This window comes from Mustelus asterias, unplaced genomic scaffold, assembly GCF_964213995.1.
Source record: "Mustelus asterias unplaced genomic scaffold, sMusAst1.hap1.1 HAP1_SCAFFOLD_255, whole genome shotgun sequence".
NCBI classification, from domain to species: domain Eukaryota; kingdom Metazoa; phylum Chordata; class Chondrichthyes; order Carcharhiniformes; family Triakidae; genus Mustelus; species Mustelus asterias.
In genome coordinates, this window is record NW_027590222.1 from 279,613 (window position 1) to 300,932 (window position 21,320).

A 21,320-nucleotide genomic window follows, 5' to 3' on the forward strand; every position below is an offset into this window, starting at 1 on the left:
GATGACCTCACATTTACCAACACTGTACTCCATCTGCCAGACCCTCACCCCCTCACTTAGACTACCTATATCCCTTCAGTGTTCTCTGCACACTCTTCTCTACCACTCACCTTAGTGACATCTGCGAACTTGGACACACTACACTCAGTCCCCAACTCCAAATCATCTATGTAAATTGTAAACAAACGCAGTCCCAACATTGATCCCTGAGGCACATCACTAGTCACTGATCACCAACCAGAAAAACACCCATTTACTCCCACTCTTTGGTTTCTGTTAGTTAACTAATCCTCTACCCATTTTAATACAATATCTTATGCAGCAGCCTCTGATGCAGCACCTTGTTGAATGCCTTCTGGAAACCCAGATATATCATATCCACCAGTTCCCCGTTGTCCACCGTGCTTGTAATGTCCTCAAAGAATTCCACTAAATTAGGTAAACATGACCTTCCCTTCATGAACCCATGCTACGATTATTGTCCCAAGTGTCTCGCTATTTCTTCGTTGATGATAGATTCCAGCATTTTCCCCACTACAGAAGTTAAGCTAACCGGCCTATAGTTACCTGCCTTTTGTCTACCCCCTTTTTTAACAGTGGCATCACATTTGCTGTTTTCCAATCTGCCGGAAGTGCCTCAGAATCCAGTGAATTTTGGTAAATTACCACTAGTGCATTTGCTGTTTTCCCCGCTATCCCTTTTAGTATCCTGGGATACATTCCATCAGGGTCAGGAGACGTGTCTACCTTTAGCCCCATTAACTTGCCCAACACTACTTCTTCAGTGATGATGTTCGTTTCTAGGTTCTCACCTGCCATAGTATTCTTGTCATCAATTTTTGGCATGTTATTTGTGTCTTTCACTGTGAAGATTGGCACAAAATACCTGTTCAATGTTTCGGCCATTTCCTTATTTCCCATCACTAAATCCCCCTTTTCATCCTCTAAAGGATCAATGTTTACCTTAGCCACTCTTTTTCGTTTCATACATTTGCAGAAACATTTGCTGTCTGCTTTTTAGGGAGAGTTGTCGGAGCTGGAGAAGGTTACAGAGATAGGGAGGGATGTTGGAACTGGTTGGGTGGTTATAGAGGTAGGGAGGGGTGTAGGGGCTGGATGAGTTTACAGAGATAGGGAGGGTTGTGAGACTGGAGGAGGTTACTGAGATAAGGAGGGATGAGAACAATGGAAAGATCTGAAAACAAGAATGAGAATTTCAAACTCAAGAAGTGAATTAATTGGGAGCCGGTGCAGGACAGTGAGCACAGGGGTGATCGGGCAACGGGATAAGTGGGAGGCATGGTGGCACAGTGGTTAGCACTGCTACCTCACAATGCCAGGGATTCGGGTTCAATTCAGGCCTGGGGGACTGTCTTTGGGAGTTTGCATGTTCTCCTATGTCTGTAGGTTTCCTCTGGGTGCTCCGGTTTCCTCCTACATTCCAAAGATGTGCGGGTTAGGTTGATTGGCCATGCTATATTCCCCTTAATGTCAGAATAACAATATGTGGGGTTAGGGGGATAGAGCCTGGATGGGATTGTGGTCGGTGCAGACTCAATGGGCCAAATGGCCTCCTCCTGCACTGTAGGACTCTATAATTCTAGTTATATCTAATTCCTTCTTGAAAACATACTGGCCGGAATTCTCCGGCCATTCATGCCAGCGGGGTTCTCTGGTTCCACTGCAGTGATCAGAGATTTGGCTGAGTGCCTAATTCTCCGTCCTCACTTGCAGCGGTGGTGCAGCGTGAATGGTCGGAGAATTCTGGCCACAATGTCTTGGCTCTGTGGTAGTGATGGCTGACAACCCCCGGGTGAAGAAATTTCTCCTCATCTTTCTCAAATGGCTTACCCCTTATCCTGAGACTGTGACCCCTGGTTCTGGACTCCCCCACCATCGGGAACATCCTTCCTGCATCTACCCTGTCTAGTCCTGTTAGAGGTTTATAGATTCTATGAGATCGCTCTCATTCTTCTGAACTCCAGCGAATACAATCTTAACCGACTCAATGCCTCCTCATATGTCCGTCCCGCCATCCCAGGAATCAGTCTGGTAAATCTTCTCTCCATTCCCTCTAGAGCAAGAACTTCCTTCATCAGATAAGGAGCCCAAAACGGCACACAATATTCCACTAAGGCCCTGTATAACTGCAGCAAGACATCCCTGTTCGAATCCTCTCACTATGAAGGCCAACATACCATTTGCCTATTTCACCACATGTGCATGAGGACACCCTGGTCTTGCTGTACATTCCTCTCTCTCAGCCTTGGAATTTGGAATGCACTGTCTAGCACAGATTCAATTGCAACTTGCAATGGTGAGTTGGATGAGGAGAATCAATCATAGAATCCTACAGTGCCGAAGAGACCCTTCGACCCATCGAGTCTGTACCGACATGAGAGAAACACCTGATCTCCCACCTAATCCCATTTACCAGTAGAATCACAATGGCAGGTTATGGGGAAGAACTGTATACTGGGTAAGGGGCATGAGCGACCCCACCTCACCTCAACTGGAGGGGGACATTTCCAACCTGGCTCACTCATGCCATCGCGGGAAGGACGGCAGACATCTCATCCAACCTTGTCGAACCCTGAGGCTCCCATCACCCCTTGCAGGTGGCAGGATGCCAATCAACCAGCGACAGTCCTTTGGTCCTCACGTGCTTGCCAACTTCCCCTTTTCACAGTCAGCGGGTCTGACACTATCTGCCAGGTGTTAGTGACAGTTCAATAGGAATCACCATGAAATGTAGCAAAAATTCAGACAAGATCTGACCAATCCCATCCTTTGAGAGGACTCCTCAACCTTTTGCAAACCAGGAATTCCTTTGTTGCGCAACAAAGAATTCTTCAGCTTCAACCTAGACCAGACATTTTCGTCTCCTGAGGCGATATGATCAGAAATACACAGCCCAGTCCAAAAATAGACTCCCTGAGGTCACGTGTTGTGCATGCTTCAGTGAGTAACACAGCCCACCTCTGAGTCAGAAGGTTCTCAAGTTCAAATCTCACACTACGGAAGCTGAGGACAAAATTCAAGGCTCCCTCCCCGACACCAAAGAACCACAGAATCCCTACAGTGCAGAAGGAGGCCATTCAGCCCATCAATTCGACACTGACTCTCCAAAAGGGCATGTTACCTAGCCCACCCCTTCCCTATCCCCGTTATCCTGTGCATTTTACAATGGTCAATCCACCTAGCCTGCAAATGTTCGGACACTGAGAGATATTTCGTATGGCCAATCCAACTAACCTGTGCATCTTTGGAGTGTGGGAGGAAACCGGAGCACCCGGAGGAAACCCACGCAAACATGGGGAGAACGTGCAGTCTAACAGTCATTCAAGTCAGGAATTGAACCCAGGTCCCTGGCGCTGTGTGGCAGCAGTGCTAACCACTGTGCTGCCCCCATAAAAGGAAACCCTCAAAAAGGGAAAGAGGTTCGCCTGCTCATGGTCATCTTGTCCTTTGTGGGATCTTGCTATGCATGGACCCAATGTCAGAAGTATTTCATTTGAGGGAAAGTGCTTTGGACGGGCTGAGGGAGCGAAAGGCGGACATGAAAATATAACTCAAAACGTCCTTCACTACATACAACATCAGAGTCCACTAGCCAACCAATCAGCTCTTTTAATTCTGGAACAGGACAAATTGTTGCCTTCCCTCTTGTAGAAATGTAGGAAACAGGAGCAGGCCAGACAACCCTTCGAGCCTGCTCCACCATTCAGTATGTTCATTCCTGATCCTTGATCCCAATACCATACACCCACTCTCTCTCCCCAAACACTTTTAGAGTCTAGAAATCTATCTGTTTGCTTCTTACTTATATTCAGTGATATGACCTCCACAGCTTCAGTAGAGTGGTAGAGTATTCCACAGGTTCATCACCCGCTGAGTGAAGAGGTTTCTCCTCATCTCTGTCCTAAATGGCCTCATCTGTATCCTCAGACTGTGACACCTTGTTCTATACGCACCCCCCACCCAACCCTCCAGCTGGAGGAAACATCATCCCTTACATTAGCAGCCTTGCAAAGTGGCCTGATGAGTGCAAGATGAAAAGCTTCAACAGGCCTATTTTTTCAGCAATTCTCAAATCAGTAGGACTAGCTCCGACTTAGTGAGTTAGTAAATAAGCAAACTTGGAAGAAAGAGAGAACCAGACATGTAACGGGGAGACAGTGGTGTCGTGGTAATGTCTCAATGAGTAATTCCCATAACCAGGCTAATGCTCTGGGGACACGGGTTCGAACCCCACAGCAACAGCTGGTGAAACTTAAATTCAATGAATAAAATCTGGAATGTAAAGTTAGTTTCAGTAATGGTGACCCTGAAACTTTCATCAGTTGTTGTAAAAACCCACCTGGTTCACAAATGTTCTTTCGGGAAGGAAATGGTCTGGCCTACATGTCACTCCAGACCCACAGCAATGTGGTCAATTCTTAATTGACCCTCTGACATGTCACGCATGTACACTCACACACATATACTCACACATATATACTCACACACATACATGTACTCAAACACACACACACTCACACATGCGCACAAACATACACTCATGCACACATACACAAATATACTCACACACATACAAGTGCGCATGTGCACACACACCCAGTCACACACATATGTGCACACACATATACAGACACACACTACACTCATACACACACACATATGCATACACATATTCATTCACATACATACATACACACAAATACACTCACACACATCCAAGTGCACATGTGCACACACACTCATATACACTCACACACATACACAGTCACACACACACTGATGCATACACAGAAATACTCTTACACACACATACGTACACACATGTATATACACACACACACACACACACACACACGTGATAGGGATTCTTTAGTAAGGGGAGAAGACAGGCGTTTCTGTAGCCAAAGACGTGACTCTAGGATGTTGTCTGGCCTCCCTGGTGCCAGGATCAGAAATGTCACTGAATGGTTGCAGGGCATCCTGAAAGGGGAGGATGATGGGTTAGCGGCCGTGGTACATGTTGGTACCAACAATATGGGAAGGTGAAGAATGAGGTCTTGCATCAAGAATTTAGGCAGTAGATTAAAAAGCAGGGGCTCAAAAGATTGTAATCTCTGGGTTGCTCCTGGTGCGATGTGCTAGCGAATATAGAAATACGAAAATAGAGCAGAAGAGTTAAGGGTGCAGATTGACATATGGAAGTGTGATATTGTTGTCATCAGAAAAACATGCTTGAGAAGAGGGCAGGACTTCCAACTCAACATTTTGGGGTAGAGGATCTTTGGGCGTGATAGAGGAGAAGCTAAAAAGAGAGGTGGTTTACCACTATTAATTAAGGAGTCAATTACTGCAATAAGGAATGATGATACCTTGGAAGGGTCTTCAAACGAGGCTTTCTGAGAAGAACTTAGGTATATAAAGCAGGCAGCCACATGAATGGGAGTATATTATAACCCCCCCAAAGAGTCAGTGGGAAATAGAGGAACAAATATGTAGACAGTTCACAGGGATGTGTAAGAGTAATAATCAAGGATTAATACTAGCAGGCGCCCGAGCGTGGCGACTAGGAGATTTTCACAATAACTTCATTGCACTGTTAATGTAAACCTACTTCTGACATTAATGAATAAACTTTAAACTTTATCTTTAGGGTATTATAATATTGGGTCCAATTATTCTGGGGGATTTCAACTTTCCCAACATAAATTGGTATAATCATTGTGTTAAGAATTAAGAGGGGGCGGATTTCTTGAAATGTGTCCAGGGGAGTTTTTGTGTCAATATGTAGAAGGAATGGATCAATGCTGGATCTGGTTCTGAGGAACGAAGCCAGACAAGTGTTCAATGTGGCAGTGGGGGAGCATTTTAGCGATAAAGACCACAACATGGTACAATACAAATTTATTATGGACAAGGAGAAAGATGGTCAGCAAAAGACGGCTTTGCTTTGGGGAAGGCATATTCTATTAAAATAAGGCAGGATCTGGCTAAAGTCGGAATAGCTCCTTGCAGGTAAGTCTACAGCGAGCAAAGCACTGTGGGACATTCAAAAAGGAGCTGGGGAGAATACAGGTCCAACATCCTTGAGGGAGAAATGTAGGAGCAATAGTTCAGAGAACCCTGGATGTCTCGGACAATTCAGGACTGGATAAGGAAGAAGAGAAGGCTTTTGGCAACTCCAAAGGGAGCAATTCAGCTGTGGCCCTAGAGGAATATGGGAAGAGCAAGAGGGAACTTAAGAAAGCAATTAGAGGAGCAAAAAGGGGGCATGATAAAGGACTTGTGAACAGGATTAAGGAGAATCCTAAGTTATTTTATAAATATGTTAAAGGGAAAAGGTTAACCAGGGAGAGTAAGGTCCATTAGGGACAAAGAGGGCAATCTGTGTGTGAAGCCACAGGATATTAGAAGGGTGTTAAATGAATACTTCCCTTTGGTATTCATTCAGGAAAAGGAGAACATATGTACAGAATTCAGGAAAAGGGACTGTGAGGAACTTGCGCAGTTTGACACCGGAAATAGGGAGATTCTGGAAGCTCTGACGTGACTAAAAACAGACAAATCCCCAGTCTTGGATGAATTGCATCCCAGGCTGCTGTGGGCGATGAGGCAGAAAATTGCTGGGTCTCTGGCACAAATTTTTAATTCACCTCTTGCCATGGGGAAAGTGACAGAGGGCTGGAGAATGGCTAATGTGGTTCAACTTTTCAAGAAGGGTGGTGGAGATGAGCCAGGAAATTACAGACCAATGAATCTCATGTCAGTGGTAGGGAAACCATTGAAGAAAATTCTGAAGGAGAGAATTAATATCCACTTAGAAAGGCCTGGGTTAATTAGAGATATGATGTGGAGATGCCGGCGTTGAACTGGGGTAAGCACAGTAAGAAGTCTCACAACACCAGGTTAAAGTCCAACAGGTTTTGTTGGATTAGAGATTAGAGATAGTCAGCATGGCTTTGTCAAACAAACTTGTTAGAATTTTTTGAAAATGTGATCGTGAGTGGATGAGGGAAGTTCAGTTGACTTCGTTTATGTGGATTTTAGCAAAGCTTTTCACAAGGTCCCACATGATTGAGATGGTTAAAGTATATGGAATTCAGGGAAACTTGTCAAGATGGATCAGAAACTGCCTTAGTAATAAGACACAAAATGTGGTGGTAGAAGGCTGTTAGAGTGAATGGAGTCAGGTGTCCAAAGGTGTATCACAAGGTTCAGCACTGGGACCCTTATTGTTTGTTATATGCATGAATGACATTGATGATAATGTAGGGCGGAAAGTTAAGCAAGTTTGCAGATGACACCAAGATTGGTAGGGTGGTTAATAGTGAAGAAGATGGTTGTAGGTTACAGGAAGACATAGATGGGTTGGTCAGATGAGCAGAGCAGTGGCAGATGCTATTTAACACTGATAAGTATGAAGTGCTGCACTTTGGAAGAAGAAACAAGATGAGGGTGTATTTAATGAATGGCAGGACAGTGGGTAGCTCAGAGGAACAGAGGGATCTTGAGGTACTTGTTCAAGATCCCTGAAGGCGGCAAAGCATATGAATAGGATAGTTAAGAATGCATGTGGGACACTCGCTTTCATCAGTTGTGGTATAGAGTATAAGAGCAAGGAGGTGATGTTGGAGTTGTACAGAGCACAATATAGGAAGGATGTGATAGCACTAGATGGGGTACAGAGGAGATTCTCCATGATGTTGCCTGGGATGGAGCATTTGAGCTATCAGGGGTGACTGGATAGGCTTGGATTGTTTTCTCCAGAACAGAGAAGGCTGAGGGGGGAGGTGAGGGGGAACATGGCTGAAGTGTATATGATTATGAGGGGTATGGACAGGGTGACTAGGGAGCAACTGTTCCCCTTGGTTGAGGGGGCAATCACGAAGGGTCATAGTTTTAGGGCGACGAGATTCAGAGGGGAATTAAGAAAAAACTTTTTCACTCAAAGGGTGGTGGGAATCAGGAATGCACTGCCTGGGAAGGTAATGGAGGCTGGAAATCTTACAAGCTTTGAGAAATATTTGGGTGAGCACTTGAAACATCATAACATTCAAGGATATGGGACAAGTGCAGGAAAATGGGATTAACATGGCTTTAGTGGTAGTTATTGTCGGTGCAGACTCAATGGGCCAAAGGGCCTTTTCTGCACTGTATGACACACACGCACAGAAACAGACACGTACACATGCACAAACACACGCGCACAAACACACACACACACACGGGACAGAATCTTTTTAAGGGTTGAGGCTTCTTGCCCACGGATGGAGGATCAGCGATTGACCAGTGCTGCCTGTTTTCGGGAAGTCGGACCTAATCACAAGCCAATCAGGCAGTGGCAAGGCTTTCCCTTGGAACAAGACCCCGGATGCAATGAAGCTCCTGATCAATTAGCAGGGCCACTGTGGGGGTGGGGTGGGGGGGGGGGGGGCTGCTGGGCACAGGAGCGCTGGAGTTGTCCAGTGACCCAGGCCACGGGTACATAAGGTCGGGATGGAGGAAGGGGTTTTCGTAGAGTGGGGAGGGGTCATGGGGTGAGGGGGTCACTCCAGTCTGGCCTTCATATGACTTTGGACCCACAGAATGTGGTCAACTCTTAACCCTCTGAAATGGCTGAGGGAGACACTCCATGGTATCAAACTGCTCAGAACCATGGGTGCACCTACACCACAGGGGCCGCAGTGGTTCAAGAAGGCGGCTGACCACCACCTTCTCAAGGGGCAACTAAGGATGGGCAATAAATGCTGGGTCCAGCCAGCGACAGTCACACCCTATGAATGAATTAAAAAAAACACTATTTAAGTCGGAGATGAGAAGTTTCTTCTCTCCGATGGTGGTTAGTCTGTGGAATTGCCTCTCTCAGACAGCAGTAGGGGCTGCGGCTCATTGGCGATATTGAAGGCCGGATTAGGCAGATTTTTGATCGACACGGGGGTTGAGAGCGGGGGGGTGGTGGTCAGGCGGCAAAGTGGAGTTGGGTCCACAACCAGATCAGTCATGGTCTTATTGAATAGCGCAGCAGGCTCGAAGGGCCTATCTGCTCCTACATCTCACATTTCTGTCTCCCTATCTTCACCCACATTTTGACTCCAAGTTAACTGGCCACTGTTTTTCGAATGTGCGGAGGGAATCGCCTCATAGGAAGTGTCAAAGGGCAGCTCCCAGACCCGCAATGTGGGAGACGAGCTGATTGTATGACAGAAATGTGTTTCTCCGGGTTAGGCCGGGGCCTGAGCTTCTGTCTGCTGAAGCCATCTTGTGCCCCCTGCACAATGCAGAACCATACAGCACACCATGTACCAACAGTGCCCTCAGAGCTCGAACTGCCATCGTTTAGATTCACACAACATGGGGAACACAGTCACACCGCCTGACAAACTTCCCTGGAGGGTTAATGAACTTCAAGACACAATGAGATACCTAACCAGACACTGAGAGAGCTAACAAGCAACTTCAATCAAAGAGTTCAGTTATAAAGAGCCTCATAAAGGAGGGAGGGAGGGAGAGAGAGAGGCAGACAGGTTTAAGGTGGGTATTCCTTCCAAAGTTTGGGGTCCGGGCAGCAGAAGGAAGAGGTTGGGTCAAAACATCGGAATGATCAAGAGGTTGAGAAAGGTTCACTTTAAAAATGTGAAGATTTCCCAGAAGGTGATAGGGGATTGGAGGAGGTTACAGAGACAGGGAGGATTGCAGGGAGTGGAGGAGGTTACAGAGGTAGGGAGGGTTGTAGGAGCTGGAGGGAGTTACAGCGATAGGGAGGGTTGTAGGGGCTGGAAAAGGTTATAGCTATAGGGAGGGTTGTAGGGACTGGAGGAGGTTACAGAGACAAGAGGGTTGTAGGGGCTGGAGGTTACAGCAATAGGGAGGCTTGTAGGGGCTGGAAGAGGTTACAGAGATAGGGAGGTTGCACGGACTGGAGGAGGTTTCAGAGATAGAGAGTAAGGAAGTGACACTGCACTAATTATAGCACACTGTTCAGTACCTGAACTCCAGAGACTGGAATTTTACCCTCAGCCACACGCCATGATGTTCACTGGCACCAACAACAACCATCCAATTTCCCGAGTGCAGACTTGTCTGAATTGCCCAGAGCTGGGTTCGCTGTGTTACCGAGGAGGGTTGTAGGTGGGACACTCAGTGAGAGGAGTGTAGTCTCTGGGCTGCTTGTGACAGTGGGAGTGGGCAGCCTGATTCAGCTCCTGGGGGTGTGTTGGAAGAAATGTGTTTCACTAATCCCACAAGCAGCAGCCTCCACTCCACGCTGCGTCTCTAAGCAAATCAGCTCAATTTGCATATGGTGGGGCAGTGGGTAAGGAGGCAGCGACAGGCAAGAGAGAGAGAAACCAGCCACATCACAGAGCACAGAGCACTGCTGGAATATTAAAATCACTCTCTCCAGCTCCACTGACACACTCTCAAACTCTGTCAGCATCTACCTCTCGAACTTTACCCCATTCAAGTACTAACCCACTCATCAGCAACACCCAACTGCAGCAGATAGTCTCAATGCTTGATACCATTCCAATGAATGACTTCACTCATTGCCAACCTCCCGCGCCTGATTAACCCATTCCATGATTAACGCATTCCACAATTAACGTACTCCACGATGAACACATTCCACGATTAACGCACTCCACGATTAACGCACTCCACGATTAACGCACTCCACGATTAACGCACTCCACGATTAACGCACTCCACAATTAACTGGTCCCTAAGTAACACGCTCCCTCATTAAAACACTCCCTGATTAATAGATTCCTTGATTTGCACGCTCCCAGATTAGCACACTCCCAGATTAGCACACTCCCAGATTAACACGCTCCCTGGTTAACACACTCCCAGATTAACACACTCCCAGATTAACACGCTCCCTGATTAACATGCTCCCTGATTAACACGCTCCCTGACTAACACGCTCCCTGATTAACACGCTCGCAGATTAACACGCTCCCTGATTAACACGCTCCCTGATTAACACGCTCCCTGGTTAACACGCTCCCAGATTAACACGCTCCCTGGTTAACACGCTCCCTGGTTAACACGCTCCCAGATTAACAAACTCCCAGATTAACACACTCCCAGATTAACATGCTCCCTGATTAACATGCTCCCTGATTAACACGCTCCCTGGTTAACACGCTCCCTGATTAACACGCTCCCTGGTTAACACGCTCCCTGGTTAACACGCTCCCTGAATAACACGCACCCTGATTAACACGCTCCCTGATTAACACGCTCCCTGATTTAACACTCTCCACGCTCCCTGATTTAACACGCTCCCTGATTAACATGCTCCCAGATTAACACGCTCCCTGGTTAACGCACTCCCAGGTTAACACACTCCCAGATTAATACGCTCCCAGATTAACACGTTCCCTGACTAACACGCTCCCTGATTAACATGCTCCCTGATTTAACACGCTCCCAGATTAACATGCTCCCAGATTAACACGCTCCCTGATTAACACGCTCCCTGGTTAACATGCTTCCTGGTTAACACGTTCCCAGATTAACACCGTTCCCAGATTAACACGTTCCCAGATTAACACGCTCCCAGATTAACACGCTCCCAGATTAACACGCTCCCTGGTTAACATGCTACCTGATTAACACGCTCCCTGATTAACACGCTTCCTGATTAACACGCTCCCTGATTAACACGCTCCCTGATTAACACGCTCCCTGGTTAACATGCTTCCTGGTTAACACGCTCCCAGATTAACAAATTCCCAGATTAACACGTCCCTGATTTAATACGCTTCCTGATTTACACGCTCCCAGATTAACACCCTCCCAGATTAACACCCTCCCAGATTAACACCCTTCCTGATTAACACGCTCCCAGATTAACACGTTCCCAGATTAACACGCTCCCTGATTAACACGCTTCCTGATTAACACGCTCCCAGATTAACACGTTCCCAGATTAACACGCTCCCTGATTTAACACGCTTCCTGATTAACACACTCCCAGATTAACACACACCCAGATTAACACGCTCCCAGATTAACACGCTCCCAGATTAACACCCTCCCAGATTAACACACACCCAGATTAACACACTCCCAGATTAACACGCTCCCAGATTAACACCCTCCCAGACTAACACGCTCCCAGATTAACACCCTCCCAGATTAACACCCTCCCTGATTAACACCCTCCCTGATTAACACACTCCCAGATTAACACACTCCCAGATTAACACGCTCCCAGATTAACACCCTCCCAGACTAACACGCTCCCAGATTAACACACTCCCAGATTAACACCCTCCCTGATTAACACCCTCCCTGATTAACACACTCCCAGATTAACACACTCCCAGATTAACACACTCCCAGATTTACACCCTCCCTGATTAACACCCTCCCAGATTAACACACTCCCAGATTAACACACTCCCAGATTAACACCCTCCCAGATTAACACACTCCCAGATTAACACACTCCCAGATTAACGCCCTCCCTGATTAACACCCTCCCTGATTAACACCCTCCCAGATTAACACACTCCCTGATTAACACCCTCCCAGATTAACACACTCCCTGATTAACACCCTCCCAGATTAATACGCTCCCAGATTAACACGCTCCCTGATTAACACCCTCCCAGATTAACACGCTCCCTGATTAACACGCTCCCTTATTAACGCGCTCCCTGATTAACACACTCCCAGATTAGCACCCTCCCAGATTAACACGCTCCCAGATTAACACGCTCCCTGTATAACAGCCTCCCTGATTAACACGCTCCCAGATTAACACGCTCCCTGATTAACACGCTCCCTGATTAACACCCGCCCTGATTAACACGCTCGCAGATTAACACGCTCCCTGAGTAACACCCTCCCTGATTAACACGCTCCCTGATTAACACGCTCCCTGATTAACACAGTCCCAGATTAACACGCTCCCTGATTAACACCCTCCCAGGTTAACACGCTCCCAGATTAACACGCTCCCTGATTAACACGCTCCCTGATTAACACACTCCCAGATTAACACGCTCCCAGATTAACACGCTACCTGTTTAACACGCTACCTGATTAACACACTCCCAGATTAACAGACTCCCAGATTAACAGACTCCCAGATTAACAGACTCCCAGATTAACAGACTCCCTGATTAACACCCTCCCAGATTAACACACTCCCTGATTAACACACTCTCTGGTTAACATGATAAACACACTGCCAGATTAACACCTTCTTTGATTAGCAACTCACTATCTGGGATCCTCACTGTCTGGGATCCTCACCATCATGGACCCTCACTGTCTGCGCCTCTGTCTGAGATCCTGACTGTCTGGGATCCTGACCATCAGGGACCCTCACATGTCTGCGACCCTCACTGTCTGGGACCTTCACTGTCTGGGATCCAGACCATCAGGGACCCTCACTGTCTGCAACCCTCACTGTCTGGGATCCTCAATGTTGTTCATCAATAAGGATACTTCAGTTGCAAGCTATTAAAGGACTTACTTCTGTAAGTAAATTTTAAAAATTTTTAATAAAGAAACTTCATTACTCCAACACTTGGATCCTCACAGCATGTTACCATTTTTTACATTATAACAACTATGTGGGACCTCAGTCTCTGTGACTCTCACTCACTGGGACGCTCACTCGCTGGGACCCTCACTCGCTGGGACCCTCACTCGCTGGGACCCTCACTCGCTAGGACCCTCACTCGCTGGGACCCTCACTCACTGGGACCCTCACTCGCTGGGACCCTGAGTCTGTCTAACTCTCTGTGATCCTCACTGGTAGGGACCCTTAGTCTCTGAGACCCTCATTAGCTGGAACCCTCAGACTCTGTGACCCTCACCCGCTGGGGCCCTCAGGCTGTCTTACTCCCTGGAGCGTCTATGTTGTCAAATGTTCAGTTTCTTCTAGAATTGCAAAGAGGAAGGGAGGTCAAATCTTAATTTAGATGCACAGATAGTCACAGGGGAACTCCCTGCAACTCACATTGAGACTCTCTCACACAAAACTCAGCCTGTCCTGTCTGACAGGCTGACAAGCCACTCCTATTGACCAAAACCCCATTGACTACCTCCCAGAAAATCAGGACAACATTCCACTCATCCACACTAGTGAGAACAGTTAATGGGGAGCGGGAGTACAGTGTGCAGTTCTGGTCAACACATTATAGAAAGGATGTGATTGCACTGGAAGCAGGTGTGGAGGAGATTCACCAGGATGCTGCCTGGGATGGATCATTTAAGTTACGAAGAGAGGTTGGATAGGCTTGGGTTGTTTTCATTGCAGCAGAGAAGACTGAGGCGTGACCTGATTGAGGTGTACAAGATTATGAGGGAAAGAGTTGATATATAGCAGGTGTTCCCTTTAGTTGCAAGGTCAGTCACAAGGGGACACAAGTTCAAAGTGAGGGGCTGAAGGTTTAGGGGAATGTGAGGAAAAAACAATTTTACGCAGAGGGTGGTGACGGTCTGGAATGTGCTGCCAGGGAGGGTGGTAGAGGCGAGTTGCCTCACATCCTTTAAAACGTACCTGGATGAGCACTTGACACGTCATAACATTCAACGTATGGGCCAAGTGCTGGTAAATGGGATTAACTGGGAGGTCATGTGTTTCGTGTGTGTCTGTGATGGGGTGAAGAGCCTCTTCTGCGCTCTATGATTCTATTATTCTTTGAGTTATCACAGTATTAAATAGGTTCAGACACACTATCCAAATAGGAAACAATATCCCAGTACACATTGCAGATCACATCACCCCTGCCCGCAGACAAGTATCGATCACCCTATTCCTTTCCCAGTACAGATCACCCTGTATTCCAGTACAGACCACCCTGTATCCCAGTACAGATCACCCAGTATCCCAGTACAGATCACCCTGTATCCCAGTACAAATCACCCTGTATCTGAGTACAGATCACCCTGCATCCCAGTACAGATCACCCTGCATCCCAGTACAGATCACCCTGCATCCCAGTACAGATCACCCTGTTTCCCAGTACAGATCACCCTGAATCCCAGTACAAATCACCCTGAATCCCAGTACAGACCACCCTGTATCCCAGTACAGATCACCCTGAATCGCAGTACAAATCACCCTGAATCCCAGTACAGACCACCCTGAATCCCAGTACAGGTCACCCTGTATCCCAGCACAGATCACCTGTATCCCAGTACAGATCGCCCTGTGTCCCAATATAAATTACCCTGTTTCCCAGTATAGATCAGTCTGTATCCCAGTAGAGATCACTCTGTGTCCCAGTACAGATCATTCTGTGTCTTAGTACAGATCACCCTGTGTCCCAGTACATATCTATCTGTATCTCAGTGCAGATCACTCTGTATCCCAGTACAGATCACCCTGTTTACCAGTACAGATCACTCCTTTATCCCAGTACAGATCTTTCTATATCCCAGTACAGATCGCTCTGTATCCTAATACAGATCATTCTGTGTCCAAAAACCACACATTCAAGGGTTTGGAAGTATTTGCAATTATACATTGAACAGCAGGTCTCAGACATGCACACTACTTGACAAACAACATGGCATGAAATGGTGAATGGGGCCAATAGAGTGAAGCAACATCATTAAATGATCAAGGCACTGACACATACTACATAAGAGAAATTAATTTCAAAACAATTGGGACAGAATTAAACACAACAGTACCTGTCAAAATGAGCAAAATTAGAGTAAGAGGGTAAATAATTTGGATGGGAACAATTAAAGGTCTAGTCACAAATAAACCTGGTGAGGAAGAACCATAAGATGGATACGATACCTGGAGAGCTGGAGAATATTTTAAGTCAATGCCCAATGTTATTTTGAATGATATTGAATGAGACAATCTGCGGTGGGGAGTGTCGGGGAGAAAGGAGCATCCATCTAATTATTCAGAGGTCACATTCAAGTTACAATACTTTATGGAATATTAATGGAATTTAACACAAATTGTATGAAGAGGAAACTGGAATGTAAATAGAAAAAGAGAAGTGGATTTTCTTGTTGAACAGATCACCCCACTCAATGGTTAGAGAAAAGAAAGAAAGTGATCAAGAATAGTAACGAGACAAGATGTGAAGGAGTAAGATCCCTAAAAATCAAGTTGGACTGACATTTAATCCACGTAGGAATGAATGACGAATTAATAACATAGCAGAAAATCAAATTTCTTATGCAATCTTCTTATGCAATGATAACAGAATTGCTAAATGATATGCAAGTTACAATGACGATGGTGAAGCCGGTCTAATACCCACACTTGCAGGAGAAAATACAATGTGAGATATCTGACACACAGCAATAGTGTTATTACGTGGGCCTCAGATGCTTAGGCAATCTCAGCCTCAAGGTGATAACCAACATTAACCGACTCAAGAACAGCTTCTTCTCTGCTGCCATCAGACTTTTGAACTGACCTGCCTCGCAATAAGTTGATCTTTCTCTACACCATAGCTATGACTGTAACACTACATTCTGTACTCTCTCCTTTCTCTATGAACGGTATGCTTTGTCTGGAGAGTGCGCAAGAAACAATACTTTTCACTGTATACCAATACATGTGACAATAATAAATCAAATCAAATCAAATGATAAGGTTGCCTGACAATAAAGAAGGTGTTGGCATGATATTGGGATACTGCATAAGTGTGCAGATGAGTTACATACAAAGTAACTGACAGGCAGTAAACCAGTCCAAAATAGACTCATTCAAGACCCATTCAATGACAAAGGTAATCGATAAGAGAAGGGCTGTGGATGTAGTTCATATGGACGTTCATAAGGCGTTTGACAAGGTCCCAAATGGCAGACTGGTACAAAAACTAAAATCAAATGGCTGGATGGATACACAATTGGCTTGGGCATAGAAGACAGACAGTAGGCGGTGGAAGGGTATTTTTCAGAATGGAGATCTGTAGCTAGTGGAGTTCCACAGAGACCAGTGCTGGGGCCTCTGTTGTTTGTAGTATATATAAATGATTTGGAGGAAAATGTGGGTGATCTGATTAGTTAGTTTGCGGATGACACGAAGATTGGTGGAGTTGCTGTTAGTGCCGGGGATTGTCAGAGGATCCAACAGGATATAAGGGGTGTCTTGATAAATACATGAATAGGATGGGAATAGAGGGATATGGTCCCTAGACGGGTAGGGCGTTTTAGTTCAGTCGGGCAGCATGGTCAGTGCAGGCTTGGAGGACCAAAAGGCTCGTTCCTGTGCTGTACGTTTCTTTGTTCTTTGATATAGATAGATTGCAGACTTGGGCACAGAAATGGCAGATGGAGTTTAATCTGTACAAATGTGAGGTGATGCATTTTGCAGGATCAAATTTAGGTGTTAGGATTAAAAATCATACAAGTTTAAAAATCAGATAAACTACGAGCTGCTAAATAGTAAAAGATGAGGAGGCTCTGAGAAACCAAGCGCCTTAGCATCAGGCAGCCTCCAGACAACAGTCAAGGACCATGAAACTTGTAATTACAGGGGAGGCTCTGGGCCACAGAGTATGAATACTAAAACCTATTGACCACAATGCAGCTGCAACATATGCATGTCTGATAAACACAAGGAACAACGGGCAAAGAAGTTTGACTTGTCAGACATATATCTATCATACTCATGTCTGGAAGCTCGTAGATAAGTAGAGAAAATACATGCTCAATGATACTGTCATTAAGTAGATGTTCACAACTTGTAATTGGACAACAATAGTCATATGTTAAACATTATGTAATCCTAACTGTTAGTTGTGAGTGGATACAGATAATTTCTGTACAAATGGACAGCTTTAATTGGTATATTACTTGTAGCTGAAACTAAAAGTATAACTGTTTCTGTAATGTTGTATTCAGGACTCTGGTGCACCACAAGCTGAAGTGCCAGATTCCTTGCTCCAGCTTGTAATAAAGTCCGTTTAAAACTCTAAAAATCTCGGTCTGGTCACTCAAAGTGAACATAGTCCAAAAACACCTGATCCAAAAGCGATTTGGCAATGAGGATGGGATCCGCGCTGACTGACTTTGAAGACAGGACTACAGTATGGTCAGTATTATCTTTTGATTATACTCCCAACTGGGTACTGTTGTAGATCAGCAGCCAATTTTATAGAGAGCACCTAAGCCCAGATGAAAGGAGTGCGAGGAAGGGAGAGGCGAAGAGAGATTGTGAGAACCGAGAATGCGAGAAGTGGTCAACAAGGCCATAGGCGATGGTGAAAATCTGAAAAGGTGAAAGCCAAGAAAGCAGAGCTCGAGTTTGTTACGAATGGGGAGGAGATGGATCGATATCCCTCTGCCTCACCCAGGGTCATCATAAATTAATTGGCAAACTGCAAAAATAGGTCTGGATTCCAACAGACACACCACACTACACAGCAAAAAGTGCTGGAAGGCTCAATCAAGTGATAGAAACTGAGGAAGCCACTTAGTTTATCTCAAGCTTGTACTTACACCAAATAGGCTCATTCAGAAGTATATGGGGACGGCAGCTCCCCCTAGCTGCAATGCAAGTTGCCGCAGCTGACCTAGGAACAATTAAAGGTAGGGAGTAAATAGGACATGGTTGTGATTATTGAGTCAGTTAAAGATAAAACGTAACAAATGAGTGTTTTGAGTCGATGCCTAGTTAGTGTTCTGTTGTTGTGTTTAGCTTGCTGGGAAAAATCTGCAGAATGAGTTTGGAACTAAAATTCATTTAATTTAAGCTTCTGCACCACTTGTTCTGAAACCCTAATGTTAATGCCTGCAGTTTGGCAGCCTTCCAATTTGAACTTAAGAAATTGAGCAACGTTGTAGAAAATAGAACAGGAAAAGTCTTTAAATTACCTAAAGTGACGTAAGCACAAGACAAGATTTCCCAGCTCACTCCCTGCCCCTTTAGGTTCTATAGAAAAGACAACCATGTGAGCAGACAGTTGATTCGTTTTTAAATCGCCCAGAAACTCATGTGTCTATGTTAGTTTGTAATTGTGAATTCATGGGAACCAGTTAAATGTGGAAATGTTAAGTGTAGCCTGAGGAGACTTGGAATAAGTGAGAGAATTTTATTGTGTTGTCACTTCAACCCTAGATTAAGAAGAAAGATTTTTCAGGTGTTAATGTGTTTGGGATTTTGAATCAACAAAGAATAGGTGATGTTCATAAAAACAGGCCTTGGAAATTGACTGAAATGGAACACAAAGAAAAGTTAAGTCATTGATGCACCATCAATCGAGCAAAGGCTAGTTTGTATGCAAGAACAAATAGGCTTTTATTAGCAAAAGAATTGGAGCACACCCATGCCGATGAACTGGTCCAGACTGAGGCAGGGGAGCAGTCACCTTTATACCTGCACCGGGGGGGTGGGGAGGAGTCTCAGGTAGGGCCGGCAGGGATGTGTCCAGGCATGTCACATATACAGGTAATAAGCTAACAGTGGTTTACCACAGTCATAATGAAGGAGAACGGAGTATTGTTTCTTATTTTAATCAGGGGGTTATGAGCTTATAGTGCTTTGTCACTTTAAGAAACTATAGTTGTGACAGAAAGCTCAGAATTAACTGTTTGAAATTTGCGAGCTGTGAGAAAAAGTATGTTTCATATGTTTGATGTGGATGTTGGGTGGTTTGTTTTAACATTGTTTGGGGCTACATTTGTTGACTTATATCTTTCTGGGGAATTAGGCTCATCTTGTGGTTTTAATTACAGGCATTTTTGGAAGGTTAAAAACAGAACCACAAGAATGGTTCTGAATTCATTTTGGTTATTGTTGCTTCAAAACACATACTATGTTTCTCTGCGTGTATATCATAGAATTCCTAAAGTGCAGAAGGTGGTCGTTCAGTCCATTCAAGTCTGCACCAACCACAATCCCACTCAGCCCCTATCACTATAGCCCCACGTATTTACCCTGCTAGTCTCACTAACTGTAAGAAGTCTCACAACACCAGGTCAAAGTCCAACAGGTTTATTTGGTAGCACAAGCCACAAGCTTTCGGAGCGCTGCCCCTTCATCAGGTGATGAAGGGGCTTGGGGCTCCAAAAGCTTGTGGCTTGTGCTACCAAATAAACCTGTTGGACTTTGACCTGGTGTTGTAAGACTTCTTACTGTGCCCACCCCAGTCCAACGCCGGCATCTCCACATCAGTCTCACTAACACCAGGGTTAATTTATCATGGCCAATCAACCTGACCCGCACATCTTTGGACTGTGGGAGGAAACCGGAGCACCCGGAGAAAACCCACGCAAACACAGGGAGAATGTGCAAACTCCACACAGACAGTGACCCAAGCCAGGAATCGAAACTGGGTCTCTGGCACTGTGAGGCAGCCATGTGTCACCCATATATATGGTTGAGATTTGCAGGTTATATGTTTCAAAGTTCACTGTTTTCTGTCTAATACTGTGATTCTGTGATCATAATTTAAGTGATTTAAGTCAAACAAATAAAAAAAGGGACTTTTCAAAAGTTATGAACCAGAGTTTATGTTTACTGGTCAGAGGCATGAGGTGGCTCCAAGGCGGCCTTCACAACACAAGACAACGCAGAATCGCTGAGCAGAAACTGATAGCCAAGTTCCGCACACGTGAGGTCGGCCTCAACCAGGATCTTGGGTTCATGTCACACTATGTGTAACCCCCATGACTTGCCTGGGCTTGCAAAATCTCACTAAGTGTCCTGGCTGGAGTCAATGCACATCTCTTTAACTTGTGCTTAACCCTCTCTCCACTCACATTGTCTGTACCTTTAAGACTTGATTACCTGTAAAGACTCGCATTCCAACCATTAACTTGTAAATTGAATTTGTGTCTATTACTGCCCTGTTTGTGAACACAAGTCCTCACTCACCAGATGAAGGAGCAGCATTCCGAAAGCTTGTGCTGCCAAATAAACCTGTTGGACTTTAACTGGCGTTGTGAGACTTCTTACAGAGGCATGACTCCATGATATTTTGATTAACATGTAGGAATTTTAATCCAGACGCAAATTCACACATATGAGAATGAGATAGTTTTCATTTGATGGGGTTAACTAAAATTTAGAATATTTGAAATGATTATGAAAAATCCTCTGTTAGATTCATCTTGGGTTAAGTTGACACAATTGGCCCAATAAAAAGAAAAATTCTGGAATTCGCTACTGAGGATAAGAGTTTAAAAGGAGAGATTGTTAAATAGAAATGAACTCTTGTCTACAAATAGCTCAAGCTCTTCACAGCTGAAGGAGTACTTGTATTTTTTACAGGAATGGGGAATTACAAAATATTAAGCTTCTTAATTGTCAGAAATGCTCAGATTAATTTAGCCCATTTGTCCACAAGCAGGATTGATCT

At 45.2% G+C, this 21,320-nt stretch overlaps 1 protein-coding gene across 1 annotated transcript in view; it reads right to left on the minus strand.

Moving 5' to 3' along the window:
• LOC144485964 (POU domain, class 2, transcription factor 2-like) overlaps window positions 1–10,147 on the minus strand; it is a 160,195-nt gene extending 150,048 nt beyond the window's left edge. Inside the window, exon 1 of the mRNA XM_078204038.1 lies at window positions 10,004–10,147. The gene's annotated coding sequence lies outside the window, so the exon portion shown is untranslated. The remainder of the gene's footprint in view (window positions 1–10,003) is intronic.
• Between the last annotated feature and the right edge of the window lie 11,173 nt (window positions 10,148–21,320).